A 16759-nucleotide genomic window follows, 5' to 3' on the forward strand; every position below is an offset into this window, starting at 1 on the left:
TGCAGCGTGCGTCATGGGGTGGTTGAAAACAAAGCAATAGAGATGATGTGACTGGGGACATTCAGTCTCCCTCCCTCCCTCATTACAGCTGTGCCTGGGCACAGATAATAGCTCTGGTGCAGGTGCAGTGCATCCCAGCCCTGGATCTCTGCCACGGCTGCAGGAGGAGTCTTATAAAGGGAAGGGATGATGAGTAGGGCTGTGTTTTCTCCCTCTCCTCATTGCTGGTTGGAGGTGGAGCAGCTCCTGCCTCTGAGTGCTGTTTGCAGCCAGTGACTTGCAAAGGAGACCTGCAGGATTTGGGTAACCAATGCAGGAGCCCTGGCTGGTGGGGATGGAGGGGAAGGAGAGGTATCCTCCATCTCTGCAAGGCTGGTGTTGGGTCTGTCTCCGCTAGCTCCTGGGGTGCAGGATGGGGTCCGTGTCTCTGCCCACGGAGGCTGGGATGCTCTGCCTGAGGGATTTCAGGCAGCACAAGGATGTGAGGGAGGTATCAGGGAGCTGAGCAAGGGGTGCTTACAGTGGAGGTGTGATGTGGAGTCTCTATCTCTGCCCCAGTATTTATCTGGGGTCCCCCAGCCCTTAACTCTCCTGCTGTGTAGCTCAAATGACTAAAATAAGCAGCGTCATCCCTCTTCCCTCGTGTTTATCTGCCAGGAAAACTTCAAACTAACAAAACCATCTGTTCTAGATAAAAGTTGTGGGGGTTTCCAATGGATTTGTTTTTATTTTTCCAGTTGGAGATGGAAGTCTCTGCTGCACAAACTCATGTTGGGAGAGTTTTCTGCAAAGCCCATATCCCACTTGGAGCTCCAACCTCTATCCCTATTTGCTAAGCCCTCATAAAGACCCTTCTTCTCCTATCTCAGGTTGTGGGGTGGCACCGGGTCTTATCCAAGGAGCTGGGCTCTTGCACTACAAATGCCATTAGCAACCTCCCAACCTGCAGAAGGTCACAGCAGTTGCTTGTGGCAGCCTGGGGAATTGAGCCACGATATCCCACATCCCAAATGAGCATGCCAGCCTCCAGCCCGTGCTTCCTCCCCACTGCCCACCAGCTACTTCAGATGACAACGCACAGTCAGGACAAGGTGTGAACTGACGTGGTATTGATTTGTTTCTAGACAAGGAAGATGAAAATGGATAGCACGGTATGAGCATGAAGGATGTGGAGATGGCAGCAGGTAAGGTCTGTTCTTCACGTCACTCTATTTACAAGCTGGCCAAAAGCAGACCCAGGTGAGCCTGGGAAGTGGGACAGTATGTAATGCATATGGGGCTTTATGCTCCAGTAAATAAGGAAGCCATTAGTTAAGCTGTAATTAGCTTCTTATGGTGGTGGTTCGTGTGCTGCACACAAGCTGGGGATGAGTGCTGCTAGGCTGCTCTGTCTGCATGGAGCACAGCAGAGCCTGTTGTGTGTATCAGACGTGCCTCCCTTTAGTCACCTAAAGTCTATCCTATTTTCTACCTTTCCCTTAAGTCACCTTCCCCTTGCCATTGAATTAAAGCCCATTGGATCAGCTCCTTTGAAATGCCTGCATCAGCAAAACAAAGTGGCAGCAGAGATGGGACCAGGCAGAGCAGGGAGGAGATGCAGGAGGAAGGTGTGAGCAGGGTGACAGGCACGGTGCTGGTGGAAAATTTATAGGCTCGGGCTCTGGGCCCCCTTTTTATTACATTTTACACCGAACAAGCCAGATTGAGTTACCATTGTGTTCTCATCTGCTCTGTCAGGGCTGCGTCCAGATCCAAAGGCTGCAGGGGTGGAAAGAGGGAACCACGGAGATGTCGGTTCTGGCCATCAGCAAATACATCAGGTGTATAAATAAAGAGCAGGCAGTATTTCATAAGCTTAGAGTGGGATTTAGCTGTCCAGGAGAGTCTGGAAGAGAAGGAGCGCAGCTACCATTTCCCCAGCCCCTAGCACTGTATAACTTAGATGAATCTCCACTTCCCTTTTGTCCCTGGGTAACAGAGGCATTTCTAAGCTCTGTTTGCTGGCTTCTCCCTCATCCTTGCCAGCTTTACCAGTGCAGAATGGCTGCTGGCAAAGCTGGAAGTGCAGAAGCGAGCCTGGACAGTGAGATTTTTAATAGCTGGTTTCCAGAATAACAGGCATGCTGTTCTGGAAAGCTCTGGAGTTTGGAATGAGAACTAATGAGGATTTCATGTGGTGATGTACACATGAAGATGCAGAAGAAGGGGAATGCACCTGAGGGCTACTTGCAGCTGGATATGCCTTCTCCTGAGGTGCTCTGGGAGGATGAAATGGGGCATCAGTAGCTGTGTACATGTTTTAATGGCTTCTCACCTTTGAAAGATTGAAGCTGGTGGATGCTGGTAGGCATGGACCTGTGCCCACTGAGTGAGGAAGTGCTGAGCTTCACGAGGGACTGTAGCGATAGGACAGGGGGTGATGGGGTTTAAACTTTAACAGGGGAAATTTAGGTTAGACTCTTTACTGTGAGGATGTCTTTACTGTTTCAACCCAAACCAGGATCATCCTCTGATCTCAGTTTGGTTATGCCAATGTAGACACCGAGCCACCCCACAAGTCCTGTGTTTAATCTTGGGGCTTTCAGCTTTAAGTTGCAATATTTGCTTGAGCTGTAAGACATCTACTCTGCCCTCACCAGCACATGGTGGTAGTAGCTAGTTTAGCTGAAGTACTGCAGCCCTTTTCTGACTGTTACTCCACTTCTACAGACAGAGCTGAGCTTGGCATCCTTGGTAGAGCTTAATATTGCTTCTCCACTTCTAATCTGCCATGGCCTTATTGGAACATCTGCATCCTGGCCTCTTATTAAGGCTTTAGCAAAATAGAAGCATCTAAAGCCTGAATAGTTTTAAATTTGGAAGCAGAGTGGGAGTAGATAGAAGAGAATACATTCCCCTTCACGTAATCATCAGAGGAGGACAGTTCTGAACAATGACCAGATCGTCCTCACACTAATGATGACAGCAATTTCAGACTTATCGCACCCCAGCACTATATTAAGGCACTGAGATTACATTGTTCTCGATTAGCACAACATCTGCTGGAAATCAGCATGGAGAAGGCTGGTGTAGGGGCTAAAAAGCCTTATGGTGGGACAGAGAAAATACTCTCCCATGGGGAGAATAATATCTTTGCCCTTCTGGGTGTTGCTCTGTGCTGATGCTCTGTAGGAACCATAAACATGAGATGCAGGCACTTGCCTCAAGTTGGTGAGGACATCGGTCACTGATATCAGCAGGTCCCAGGCCTGTCCAGCCATGTGGTTTTGGGTGAGTTTCTTCCCTTTTTCTTGCCTATTCCAAGTCTTTTGCATACGAAGACAGGCTGAGAAAGCTGGGGCTGTTCAGCCTGGAGAAGAGAAACTGCGTGGAGACCTCAGAACAGCTTCCAGTGTCTGAAGGGGAGTTACAGGGATGCTGAAGAGGGGCTCTTCATCAGGGGCTGTAGCGATAAGACAAGGGGTGATGGGTTCAAACTGAAACGGGGGAGATTTAGGTTGGATTTAAGGCAGAAGCTCTTCCCTGTGAGGGTGCTGAGGCGCTGGCACAGGGTGCCCAGAGAAGCTGTGGCTGCCCCATCCCTGGCAGTGTCCAAGGCCAGGTTGGACAGAGCCTTGGGTGACATGGTCTAGTGTGAGGTATCCCTGCCTATGACAGGGCTGGAACTGGATGATCTTGAGGTCCTTTCCAACCCAACCCATTCTATGATTGTGGGCACAGCTCCCTGCATGGCACACCAAGTTTAAAGCATGTCACTGCTGTGCTTGCCATGATGCAGGACAAAGACCCCATTTCCTATATTAAAATACTCCCAAGCTGGCTAGTCTCAACACATTCATACCAAAATACTTTGATACATAATGAACCCAGACTGGGGTAGGAACTTTCTGCCCTTTATCCAGCCTTGCACGGAGACCTGCTCTACCCTGAAAGAGCCTCATCTTCCTCGGTTTCCTGAGGAATAAGGAACAAAACTTGTGGATAACTTTAGGAGTGACTCACTGACTTGGTTCCCTGCCTGGCCTGGTTAGTACCTCAACTCCATGGCCCTCCTTGCTTGTAGCTCAGAGGAACATCTCTTTGTATTATATTTGCTGATTCTCATGTTGAGCAGTTGCAGCAGCATTAAGGAGTTTGTTAGAAGCACTGCTTTGCTTTTTAGAGGCCATTTATGTTATCCAGGATGCAGGAATAGTGAACACTGGGGCTGTGAGGGTATTCTGTGGTCTTGTAGCTAAAAATGCTCAAAGGCTCTGAATTATAAAGATCTGGACCTGCAATGGTGGTGGATTTTCTTCTATCTGAAGTATGCAGTTCCAGAAGCTGTGCTGTGCTTCTGAAGGTGATACCTGAGCCTCGCCATTCATCACAGTCCGTGGCAGCCCATGGTTTGAGTTCCTATGGGACATGGATGATCTGGGGGATGAGGAGCGTTATTGCCAGGCATTGTGTTGATGTGTGGCTCTGCACAATAGGTCAGAAATCCAGCTCAGCCTTCTTCAGGCTGCCCTGCTTCTCCTCAGGAATCGCTGACGCTGATCTGCAGAGCCTCAGCTCAAGGAGCTTTCAAAGGACCATTTTAGCAGGCAGTGCAAACCATCCATCAGTGCTCCTGTCTACGCTCAAACTTGCTCCGTTCTGGGTTGCCTTAATTCAGTTATGATGAAACTTAGAGGAACTGCTCCTGACAAATGAGACTTTCTCTAGTGGGTTGCTCCTTTAAACCATTAACACATGCTTAAATCTGCTCAGGACTTGAGAACATTTAAGCCCTCAGAGATCCTTCACTGCTGAAGGCAGCTTCTATTATGCAGGGGATCACTGCTACCCAAGTGTGTGTCAGCGTGAGGGTATCCTTGTCCTGCTCATCCACCCCAAGCATGTTAAGAGAGTTGCATGACAAATGAAAAGCAGCTTGAGGTTATAATAGCAGGATAACTGTTTGTTTATAAGCAGCAGAAGAGGAAGGTGATGGAGAGGTAGAGTGAATGATGCTGACTTAAGACTTCTCCACATGGATCTCGAGGAGCTTTGGCTTTCAAGGAAAAGCCTTGCAATAAGAATAAAGGTTTTAAGCCCCTCCTTCCAGATCAGATGCCTGACATCCATTGCAACTAAGCCTGTCCTCCAAAGAAAGAACCCCCAAGAGTTCTTCCTCCTCCTCCCAACCTTTCCAGCACCAGTTTCCACTGGTGTTGCTGTGACAAGTCTCTCTGGAGGGCACCAAGAGCTCCGATGGCAAATACTCATTAATTGATTCACTGGGACCAAGGAAGCATCCGATCCAATTAGAGATACATAATTTATGCCATCGAACGCAGAGATTGGGACACCATCGATCCAGGGCGAGAAAGGGGCTGACAGCTGTTCTGGTGTCAGGGTTGTGGAACCTGAACTGAGATGATGATCCTTCAGCAGCAGCTGGCGGTGGCAGGGGACCACCAGCCCGAGATGAACCAGCTGAGGTCTCCACACACTGCAGACCCAACCACTTCTGTTCTTTAATCTTGACCACAACAAGGGCTTTGAAGCCCATAGAGCTCCTGAAGGTTTCAGTGCTCTATGTGCCCAGGTACAGCGCAGGTTTGAAGAGGTAACAACCGAAGGCAACTTTTTACCGTGGGACCACACAGCCCAACCACCTTAGTTTTCAGAAAGCCATTGGTCATCCTAGTAAGCCCATATCCTTAGAGTACATCATGCTTGGAGTAAGCCCATACCCTTGGAGGAGGGAAATACCTACTCCAGAAGCACCAGGGAGGAACTTGGTTGCAGTAATAGGACAAGGAAAAAACAGTTCCACTACAATTTTGGGACTTGATGGCTTCAGATAGCATGAGAAGCAGCAAGGGGAAAGTCCTAATGAACATGCAGGTATGTGCCATGTGTCAGGACATGGAAGCTTCAGGTCAGACCACTGCACGCTGTGCACACCCAATTCAAAGTGCCTTTGGAAGATGGGAAATCCTGGTGTTCCCTAATGTCGCTTTCATTCTCAACCTTTGCTCCCGATGGAGCAGCTGAGGGAGGAGGAGAGTGGTTTAGGGTATAAAAATCCTAATTTTGCTTTCATTCTAAAGCAGGTATATCCTTATATCATTTAATCCTTAAGAGAGGGTGTTTTTATGAGTAGGATTCTTGTATCCTTTTAATTGTAAAGCAAACAGATCCTTCTAATCCTAAAGCAAATATAACCTTATATCCTTCGGTATGTAAGAATCCTAATTTTTCTTTCATTATCAACCATTGCTTCATGTGAAGGGCTTAGGGAGGAGGAGAGTGGTTTGGTTTTGGTATATGGAAAGGAAGGAACAGAAGGAGATGTTGTAGCTCATGACATCAGGAGGCCGCTGTCATAGCCATACAAATAACTGTATATGACTATTGTGGCAGCCGGGGGGCCTGTGACCTTAAAGGCATCCTACTATGGGAGGAAGAGTGACTGAGGGCCCCTTTCCCGTGGATCACTCCCCTGTGTCCATTCCTAATGGAAGGACATCCCAGGGATCGGGTCTGAAACATGGGCAAAGAGTTTTCTGAGGAGGCCAGGTTCAGGTTCTACCATCCATCCTTTGGGGTATTTTAATGGCTGTGGGATTGCTAACATGAGCCAGATGGAGACTTCCCACCCACTTTGATGGAATTTGGAGCAGACCCAATGTGAGTGGGTCCTTATCAAGGGGGACAAAAGGGGAAAGCTTTTTGAGGTCTAAGTGGTCCAGAGAAGCAAGGATTGCTCAGACGAGATCCCCCTGGAATGAGCACATGGTTATTCCAGGCAAAAGCAATCTGTTATTTCCACTCCTGAACGTTTATTTGGGTCAGGGTGGGAAAATCCGATTGACTTGCCAAAATCCCACTGGGGTGGTAAAAATACAAATCCCACATATTATTATGTGTGTATTCTGAAAAGTGGTTAGTGACTGCGTTTATTGCATCTGGCCACTCGCAGGGAGTTACCCTCTCTCTGCCCCTTCCCCTAAATTCACATGCTTATACGTGAATGAGTCCTGCTGGGACCTATTAAACTGCTTTAGGGGGATGGAGATGGAGTGATCCTATACCCAGCTCCTCCCAGGGCTTCCAGCAGCACATCCTGCGGGGAGGAAACGTCTGTTGGCCCTACCTGGTGAGCCACTGCATGGATGTGGTGTGATGCTTTCCCAGCCCCAAAGGTGCATCATCTGCTCAAGGACCTGTTTCATGAGTCAGATGGAGACACCAAGGATGTGAATTGTTCACAGCATGATCCCTGGACCCTTATCTCCGAGAGGAGCAGGCTGTGTGTTTCATCCAGGTACCATTGAGTTTGACCTGTGATGGATCAAGTAAGGTGGAGGGCACAGAAGATGAGTGTTAGGAAGATGCTGTGACCTTTGCACTTCATTAGCAGGAGGATAGGTTGCTGTAAGGGTGGATGGAATAGGGTTCTGGACATGATTTATGTTTGGCTACTGGGAAAATGAAGGGGAGCTTTACCAACTATACGTGTGAAGACACACAGCATCTTAAATAACAGCAACTATCAATCCATCCCAAAAGCCAAGTGCTTTGTGCACAGCAGTGCTTCCAGACTCAGTTCTTGGCTCTCCCAGTTCTGGACAAGCAAAGGACAGCGAGAACCTATTGCAATTTTGGCAGCCCTAGGAATGGTTCAGATCCATGCTGCTCCAGCCCTCAAATCTCCATCCAAAAGCCACAGCTGCCCATTCCGGCACTGTTCCTGGATGCATCTTTCCACCAGAGGAAACCTCAGCTGGAGACGATGGCCTTCCTAACCTTCGTATCCAACAATTACACCTTGGGTTCTGGGTGTAACATAGGACAAACAGCGCATTCTGAGGCAGGGCCACTGTGGCTTTCAAAGTGAGATGTGAATCTGTTCTGTGACTCGTGTATCTTGATTTTATAGAGAGGGTTGGGATGTGCTTGCAGACAAAGTGGCCTCTGAGCTGGATGAAGAGTCCAAAATATCCCTCTTTTGGCTACTCAGAACTGCCAGTGGATTGGTGCCTCACATCCAAATGGTGTTTTCCAGCTCTACATTCCCAGCTCTGAGCCAGAGCCCTTCACTGTTGGCTTCTCAAGCCCCTCAACTGCCTTATAAGCTACAGTGGACCTTATTAATTTGAATCGGTGCCATCCCCTTCTCTCATTTAGCACTTACTGCAGGGAGCTTGGGTTATGTGCATGTCAGCATTGGGATGCTGTGAGCTCCTGCCTGATGCTGGCTGAACTCTGCTGCCTCTGCAGCCTGGGACTGGCCTGGCACTTTTCAGGCAGGAGGAAGGTACCTCTGGTGCTATCAGAAAGCATCAGCATTTGTGTCATAGCAACACCTCAGAGTCCTGCTGGGTTAAAACCACCGGCTTGAGTGACTGTGAAGGACACGCAAGCTCCTGCTCCTTAGGAAGGTTATGTCTATAGCCAGCATTTACCCCTCAAAGCGGCCCAAGGCAATGAGCAGTTCCTCATGTCTTCTATGAGCACAGCAGCCCCATCTCTAGCAATGCCCAGCAATCCAAGGTGAAAGAGGTGCCAAGATACAGATAAAAGGTGACCTTTGCATCCATGCTTGTAGCATCCATCGCAGACTGGTCCCTGCGTGTGAGCTGTTGGTGCTGAAACAAGACACAAACACCCCCCCCCTTACCCACCTGCATTGATGGTGCTGCATTTAGCTCACGTTCAACGTGCTCTGTGAAGCAGGGAAAGGCATAAAAGCAAAGGGAAGCCATCTCCCTGCCTGACCCTGGGCTCGCAGGACCCCATGGACTTGCCCCTTTTTCTTTGTGAGGCAACTGCTGGCATGCACGCTTCAGGATAACAGCTTTTACCAGGGAACTCTGGAATCCTTAGGAGGAGCAGAGAGGTAGAATAAAGCAGGTGCTGTGCAAAGGAGGCAGCAGAGCCCACAGAAGGAGAGGTCCCTTTGCAGGCAGATGGGAAATGCATGCTGCTAAAAGGGAAAGAGGGCTAGGGGAGGTTTGGTCCCACCGAGGTGGGGTTGGTTATGGAGCTCAGTGATCTGCATAGCTTGGGACTTCAGTGCACATCTCCATAGCGTTAGCTCAGGCACTTCCTTCCCCAGCCTCTGAGGGGTTGCTTGTTACTTGCATTGGCTTGTATGTTATTTGTGTTTGAGGCTAATTAAACACTGAGCTCAACCCCCTGATCACAAGGAGAGGGCTGAGCCCGTGAGCAGACCACAGTGGAGGATGCCACAGCCCCCAGGCTGACCCCACACCGCTGCGGACCCCCCGTTTGCAGCTAGGACATTATTTACTCCGATACCAGCAACGTTCTCTTGAAATATATCGAAGGAGAGATTGGGAAAATGAAGTGTATAAGATTTATCCTGCACTAGAGGATTTCAGCATCCAAGAACGCCAGAGCATCCAGTCCCTCAGACTTAATAGAAACCTCCTGCTTTATTAATATTGCCTTATTTATTATTTTCCCCCTTGTCCACAGGTCCTGGGCAGAAAGTCAAAGCTGTGTTTGAGGAGCCTTCCTGGAGGTTTTCATTAGTAACAAGGCCAGGGAATCCACTGCAAATGTAAAAATAATCGATTTGAGAGCCCTGAAAGGATGGAGAGTGACTCGCTGTGGAGATATTAAGGGAGAAAGTGGGAGTGGGAGGTTCCCATGGCTCAGTGTTGCCTAGCTGTGAGCTTTGAAAGCTGCCTGAAGGCCAAGGAGATGCTGAGCAGGAGGTAAGGTTGCCTCCGAGCGGCACTGAAAGGCAGTGCTGAGCACTGATCTTCCACTGCTGGGTATGCCTGAGCTTAGGAGTGTGTCAGGGTCCTTCTAGGGCTAAAGAGAAAGGGAATAGGTGGACAGAGAGCTCTTGTCAAGCAGATCTGCTCCTTGTTCACTTCTTGGAGATGAAGGTCCAGTGTGATGCTCACAGGAGGGACGCAACAGAAGGATGCTGCTTGATGCTGGACAAGGCAAGGAGTGTCCGGTTCTTGTGGGGATGCTGAGACCATGTCACCTCCTTCCAAGTGACTCCAGCAGCAGAACCAGTGCTGCTCCTGGGCCTCACAGCTGTTGCCTGGCCATGGTGTCACCTCCTCACACTGGTTTGCTGCACAGGAAGAAGGTGCCACCATGTCCGGACCAGTCCCTGGTGCCTGGAAAGGTGCAGGAAGAGCAGGAGACTGTTTCCCACCTTAGCACAGATGTGTCAGCCCCAGTGTCTGAGCAATTGTAATCTTGTGTATAACTCAGGCTGCAGTGTGGGAGCCCCATAGAGGCCTCAGGTACCACAGGCTCTTCAGGGGTACAGCCCCTTCTCCTTCCAGTACACCCATTTCTCCTGGCTTTTGTGGTACCAACTGCATGGATGTATTTTCCTGTGGGTTTTTGTCCTGCCAGCTCCATCTGAAGCTGTTTCTTAGCCCCAGCTCTGTCTGACACATGCCACCCTGTACGTCCCATGTGCTGCTGTACTCATATCCTTGCCTGCAATGACTGGATCTGGTCCAGTCCTCTTTTGCTGCAGCATCACTTCAGCACAAGACCATCCATCCCAGCACTGTCCTATGGGACCTGGATTTAAGCCCTGACAAGGAGGAAGAAAAAGCTGTAGTGGCATTCAAAACTGCTTCAGTTTGAATGGGAAAAGACCTTGGGGCAGGATCCCTCCTACATGTGGACCAGTCTCCATGCACCAGGCATCTGGGAGAGGACAGGGCTGTTGTGGTGCCAGGTAATGCTCTTCTGATACGCAGCAAGGCTTCTTCGAAGCTGCATGGTCTCAGGGTACAGGTTGGAGGGGTGTTTCATTTGGGCACTCCAGCAATGGTACTATTGATAAGCCTTATTTTGCAGAGCCAATATGAGAAACCCCGACAACCATCAGCATTCCCAAACCTGAATGTAGATGGATCCCTTCCAACCCAAACCAGGCTGAGATTGTGTTTAAGAGCCCCTTCAAGTTGCTTGAAGGGTTTGCACTCCCTGCTCCGCATCAAGTGGTAGGAATTGGGGAACAATCTGCTAAACTTCATCGCTTATACTGGTGGAAAATGGGTTTAAAATGGTACAGATCATTAGGAAAGGAGAATCACAGCCTTTCACTCCATGCCAGTCCTCCAGGTATGTGCAAAGAGAGGTTTGTATGGAAAGCAGAGCTCCTGTGAAAGAGCTAATGCACACAAGCAGTGGTCTTGCAGCCGGGGGACCTCTGGCCACCAGCCCTGTGGAGATAGAGGGAGGAAGAAGCGGGGTTTATGTACCAGCTGGGAAAAGGCGGCGGTGAACACGGATGCAGATGGAGACTGACTGCGGGGTCAGTTGCCAAACCAGCCTTGCTAGAGCTGCTGGTCAGACCCAGGAGCAGCCCTGCAGCCTGTTGGAGAAGCACTTCAGCTCCTACACGGCTCCTCCTTCGGTGCTTTTCAACAGCTCTGCGGCCCCCCCAAGCCCAGCCCACTGCGCTGGTGGGCCGAGGGGCTGGAGGCATTTTCCCAGCGCTCTAATCTAACAGCACCAGTGGGAATGTTTACAGCACGCTGCCACTTGAAGCCTTATCAGCCTCCTCCCCTATCTCCCACCGCCCCAGGCTGATAAACGGAGGGGCTGGTGGCACCCAGGGGAAGCACCCAGAGCAGGCGATGGAGCTGGGGACTGCTCAGGCACAAAGCCAGCAGGGCTGGGGTGCTCCTCCGGTGACCCCCGTTGTGGTGATGGGGATGTGGTGGAGGGGAAGCAGCAGAGTACATCTCTTCCCAAAGGAACGCTGCGAGCAAAGGGTTGTACTTGGGAGCAAGCAGTTTCCAGGCCTGGACCAAAGGAACATCCCATGGAAGAGAGACAGGGTACATTGTGGGAACAGGGAAATGCAGCCCCATAGAAATCAGAGGCACACCAGGGAGGGTGGCTCCAGTGTTTCCAAGCAAAGTGGAAACCTGCTGCTGGCACCTGCACCTTGGGCAGGTTTTCCTTAAATCAGCCTAATGAGCAGAGGAGAAAAGGCAGCTCACGTGGAGTTGGGCTCCCTGCTCTGCGCTGGAGCCATAGCTCTGAGATGGAAGAGCCTGGGAGCGTCTGATGTTCTGAACGCCGCATGGATGCTAAAGGTGCCTTCAACCACTCCCTTTCCTCACTTGCAGTGCTTTAACAGAGCAGAGAAGTTCAAAGAGACTTTCTTTCTCTCTCTCTAGATGTATTCAGGGAAGAAAGCTGCCCTGAAATGTCCCTGTGCCGCCCCCCTCCTTGGGCAGCATCCCTCGCAGCATCCCGCTGCAGCCGCTCCCGGAGTGGGACACTCCTCCATTGCCCTCTAGCGGCCCCCGGCCCGGGAAGGGGCTGCTCCCCTCCTCCAGCATCCCTGCAGCTCGGGTCCTCTCCCCTTCGATCCGTGTTCCCCCCCCCCCCCAGCAGCTCACCCGCTCGGCAGCCCCGTGTCCGTGGTACCCTGTAGGTGGGGTGGGTCGCGAGCAGCCGCGTTTGGGGGTGTTTTGGGTTGATTTTCACATGTTTTGGGGTGAAATAACAATGGCTCAGAGCCCCCGGGCATGGCTGATGTGTGCTGACCCCTCCCGTGGGTTGTTTCCCAGTCTGGGAGATGTTTTTCCCCAAGCAGAGAATCTCAGATTTGAGATTTTGGAGAATAATTGGGATAGGGAGTTTGTTCTGGGATATTCCCTAGGTTTGCAGTAAATGCATGTTCACAGAATCATTTGGGTTGGAAAAGACCTTTAAGATCATTGAGCCCAACCATTAACCCAGCACTGCCAAGGCCACCACTAACCCATGTCTCTGAGCACCCCATCTACAAGTCTGTTAAACACCTTCAGGGGTGGTGACCCCACCACTGCTCTGGGCAGCCTGTTCCAATGCTTGTCAACCCTTTTGGTGAAGAAATGTTTCCTAATCTCCAGTCTGAACCTCCCCTGGTGCAACTTGAGGCTGTTTCCTCTTGTCCTATCACTTGTTACTTGGGAGAAGGGACCAAGGTTTTAACCCATTCAAGATGAGAAGCGCTGTGTTTTGATGGTGCTCATCCCACATCCAAGAAACCTGGTGCTGCTTGTGACAGTGTGTCCAGGAGAGAGGTAGTGAGGCTGCACGGGAGCTGTGGCATCACTGTGTGAGCGTTCCCCCAACACATGGAACAGAGCAAACTGAGAGGCAAGCTCAGGGAATGGAGGGATATTTGTAACAGGAATGGACTTTGTGTAGCTCCTGGGATGGATGGAGGGCCCTCCCTCCATGGAGGACCTTGTGGAAGGCAGAAGAAAGGGGCTGGAGAATTATAAATCCCAGCCTGATTTGTGTTGGAAAGGACCTTAAAGCTTATCCAGCTCCAACCCCTGCCACAGGCAGGGACACCTTCCACTAGAGCAGCTTGCTCCAAGTCCTTTCCAATCTGGTTTGAATCACCATGTGTTTTCCAGGGTGCTGGAAGAGCCGTGCACAGCACCTTTACCCACCTTCCTCGACTGTCCCCCTTTATCTTAATACATAAGGACCTTTTGGAAACCAAAACTATCCTGCTCTTCCCAGTGTGTGCTCCCAAAGTGTCTTTCTGAAGTTAATCCATCCACTAGCAGAGCCCTGGGTTGGATGTTGCTATTCTGGTCCCTGCAGCAACAGGAGCTGTTTGTGTGACTTGTCAGGAGCTGCTTCATCGCAGACATGAGATCACAGTCTCATTTCTCAGTTATGGATAAATACATTCCTGCCAAGGCTGGAAACATGATGAAAGCATAAGTGAAGGCTTCCTGAGCCTGCTGACAGCCTGAAACACCATGTCCTTGGTGTGATCTGCTCGTTACAGTGGTCCCGAAGCTCCAGGCAGGGGGAGAAGATGCTGCAGGAGGATGAAACAGGATCATAGAATGGTTTGGGTTGGAAAGAACCCTATGATCATCCACTTCCAACCCTCTTCCATGGGCAGGGATATGTTGTCCTCACATCCTCTGCAGACCTGTCTGGAGGTGTTTGAGATCTTGGGCTCTTCCTCCAGCACTGGTCTGCTAGGATGGGAAGGGGCAGCGGTGCCAGCCTGCCATGCACTGGGACTATGGTCCCTGCACATCCCTTTGTGGTGCCTGATGCTGGAGGAGAGAGGGCATCAGATAAGACTTTAAAGAGTGGGGGATTTTTAATATGAAAGCAGCCCTAAGGAAAACTGTACTTTTTCTTCATTCCTGAGAAAAACAGAACATGGGAGATGAAATGGGAGCACATCAATGCACACAAACCGCAGCTTAGACCGTGACACCATGCACAGACAGCAGGCACATAAGACAGGTAAGAGGGAATGGCTTGCACAGAAGAAACCACAAGTGCAGAAAAGGGAGGAAAGAAGCCAAGGAAAAGGAAGTAATGCAGCAAAGTCAGGGACTAACAGAAAAAAAAAACCAAAGAACCAGTGCAATAATGGGGGAACCTGTGAGAAAGGGAGAGGAAAAGCTGTTTTGATTTGGCTTTTTCTTTCTCCATCACCTAAGCCTGTCCCCAGGTGACTTCAGGGTTTCATTATCTGGTTGTGTGACCCCCAGAAGAGTTTCCTGGCCCTGCACAGACCCCGGTGGCCACCACCACCTAGAGCCTCTGGCCCAGCAGCCAGGACAGGGGACCTGTTTCCACCCTGATCATCCCTTTTTGAGCCCTCCAGGCTGCAGAGTAAGAGCTGTTGGGGCTTCAGATGCTTCAGACTGCACCATAGGGGCCTGGGTGGTGTTTCCATTCCTTTCCTAGCAGGTGCTGCCCCTTAAATGCAGAATAGGGCACAGGAGCATCCCTTAAGGCTGATTTTGATTGCTGTCAGCAGTACCCTGGAGGCTCCAGTGGGTTTTGCAATCCAGCAGCAATCCCTTTCCATAAGCAGAGCAGACGGAATGGGGAAGTTTTGGTGATGCGATGAGGAGCTGGGTCCTGTCCACACCCTTTGCCTGTATCTCAACTTTTAGACCCCAGAGAGTACATGGCTGAGGAAGTCCCATTGCGGAGCCTGGTTTTCACCCCTCAGAAGATGAACTTGGTGAGATTCAAGCCTGTACTTTGTGCTTTCCAAAGAGAAATACTGAGAATCCACCTTTCCTCTCTGGGGCTCATCTTTTATGCCCTGCTCCCACCTGCAAGCAGCATCCTCCCCAGCATCCTCCCCAGCATCCTCCCCAGCATCCTCCCCAGCATCCTCCCCAGCATCCTCCCCAGCATCCTCCCCAGCATCCTCCCCAGCATCCTCCCCAGCATCCCAAGCCCTGGTACCCATGGGCTGCCCAAGCCTCTGCCCTGCAGACCCCTTCGTCCTTCCCAGCACTGAGGCTCAGTGAGGAGCCCTTGCCCTCAGAGACCCAGCAGCAGCAGCAGCTCCCTCCCAAAGCCCCCTTTGATGGCGTGCCAGCCCTTGGAGCATGGCTGAGGGCATCCCTCCTGCCTACAGGGCCAGGTGGGGCCTGTTAGCTGAGCCCTGCAGCACAAAAGGGGCTGTGTGGCTGCTGTTTGCCCTCTGGGAGCTGGGAGGAAACTTGGCAAGGAGGAAAAGCCTTTAGAAGCTACCGGGAAGACCGTTACTTATGTTCAGCTGCTCTTGAGGAGAGAATAAAGGGAAACTTGAGTGTGAGCAGGTAAGGCAGCAGTGATGTGGGCACTTCATTTGTTATCTGAGGATAGCAGCAAAGAGGATTTGTCTCTGTGTATCAATGTGTTTGGTTGTGCATAATTGTAGTTTATGTCTTAATAAGTTGCCTTTGTTGTCTGGGGGAGGTTGGTTCTGCCCAGCTGAGAAAGTACCTTTGGTTTCTGAGAGAGGAGGAGGATTTTGTCTGGAAACCCCTCACTTCAGCCATGTATTTTTAACGTGAATGTTTTTGGGTTATGGAGAAAAGAGGAAGATTAAAAACGCCTCCAAACTCTGTGCATAAGGGGGCATGGTGCACGCATCTGCACCCTGCAGCAGCCTGGAGAACAAAAAGGCTGCTGTTTGGGAAAGGAGGGAGAAATACAACGAGCTTAAAGGCACAGCACATGGAAAACCTGCTGTGAGCCCCATGGCCAGTGCTTCCCATGGAAAGGAAGGCTCTGCCCCTGTGATGCTGTTCCAGGGCTCAGGTAAGATGAAATTCCCTGGAGGTGGAAAGCCTTGCAGTGAGTTTATTCCCTGCTTGTGTCTCTCAAGAGTGAGGTCCTGGGTTCTTCCAGGCTTTGTGGGTCAGCGCAGGCTCTCTCCAGGCAAACAAGCAGGAAAACCTCCATCCTGAACCAACTGGGCAGGGCTGAGGCTTGCTGTGGTCCTGGACTGGGCTGGAAGAGCATCCTGCAGTGATGTGTGCCACCCATAGCACAGAGATGCCATTCAGAGCTGAGGCCAGGCAGGCCATGAATCTCAGTTTGGCTCTGGGTAATGCTCTTCCTGGTGGTCCAGCTCTCAGAGCCTTCTTGTGAGTGTTCCCAGCCTGAGAGAGGCACTTGCAGTTGTATGGTAAAGGACTGAGAGTGTCTTCTACAGCACCTCGCCACCACCTTTCACAGTCAGATGCATGAGGGATTTCACCTTGCTTATGTTGTCCCTTAGATCCACCAGCATCTCAAGAATCATAGAATCATTTAGGTTGGGGAAGACCCTTAAGATCATCAAGTCCAACCAAGAAAAGATTTAGGCCCCTCATAATGAAAGGCTATCTACCCCATAGCCTTCTGGGGAGGTCCCCTGTATTTTGCTGTCTCTGCATGGCTGGTCTTCATCTTGATGCTGATTCTTTGGCAAGATGGTAGGTCAGGAACCTCTGATCTGAAGAGC

General features: G+C 50.6%; 1 long non-coding RNA gene across 1 annotated transcript; it reads left to right on the top strand.

Annotated features, from left to right (window-relative positions):
• The first annotated feature begins 216 nt into the window (after positions 1–216).
• Positions 217–12075, top strand: LOC134170083 (uncharacterized). Its single transcript, XR_009967120.1, has 4 exons — positions 217–303; positions 870–1184; positions 9475–10714; positions 11096–12075. It is a non-coding gene; the product is annotated as an uncharacterized LOC134170083 (long non-coding RNA).
• Positions 12076–16759: the final 4684 nt, after the last annotated feature.

Source organism: Pezoporus occidentalis, unplaced genomic scaffold, assembly GCF_034315485.1.
Source record: "Pezoporus occidentalis ecotype Australia unplaced genomic scaffold, CSIRO_AGI_Poc_V1 ctg37, whole genome shotgun sequence".
In the NCBI taxonomy this organism is placed as follows: Eukaryota; Metazoa; Chordata; class Aves; order Psittaciformes; family Psittacidae; genus Pezoporus; species Pezoporus occidentalis.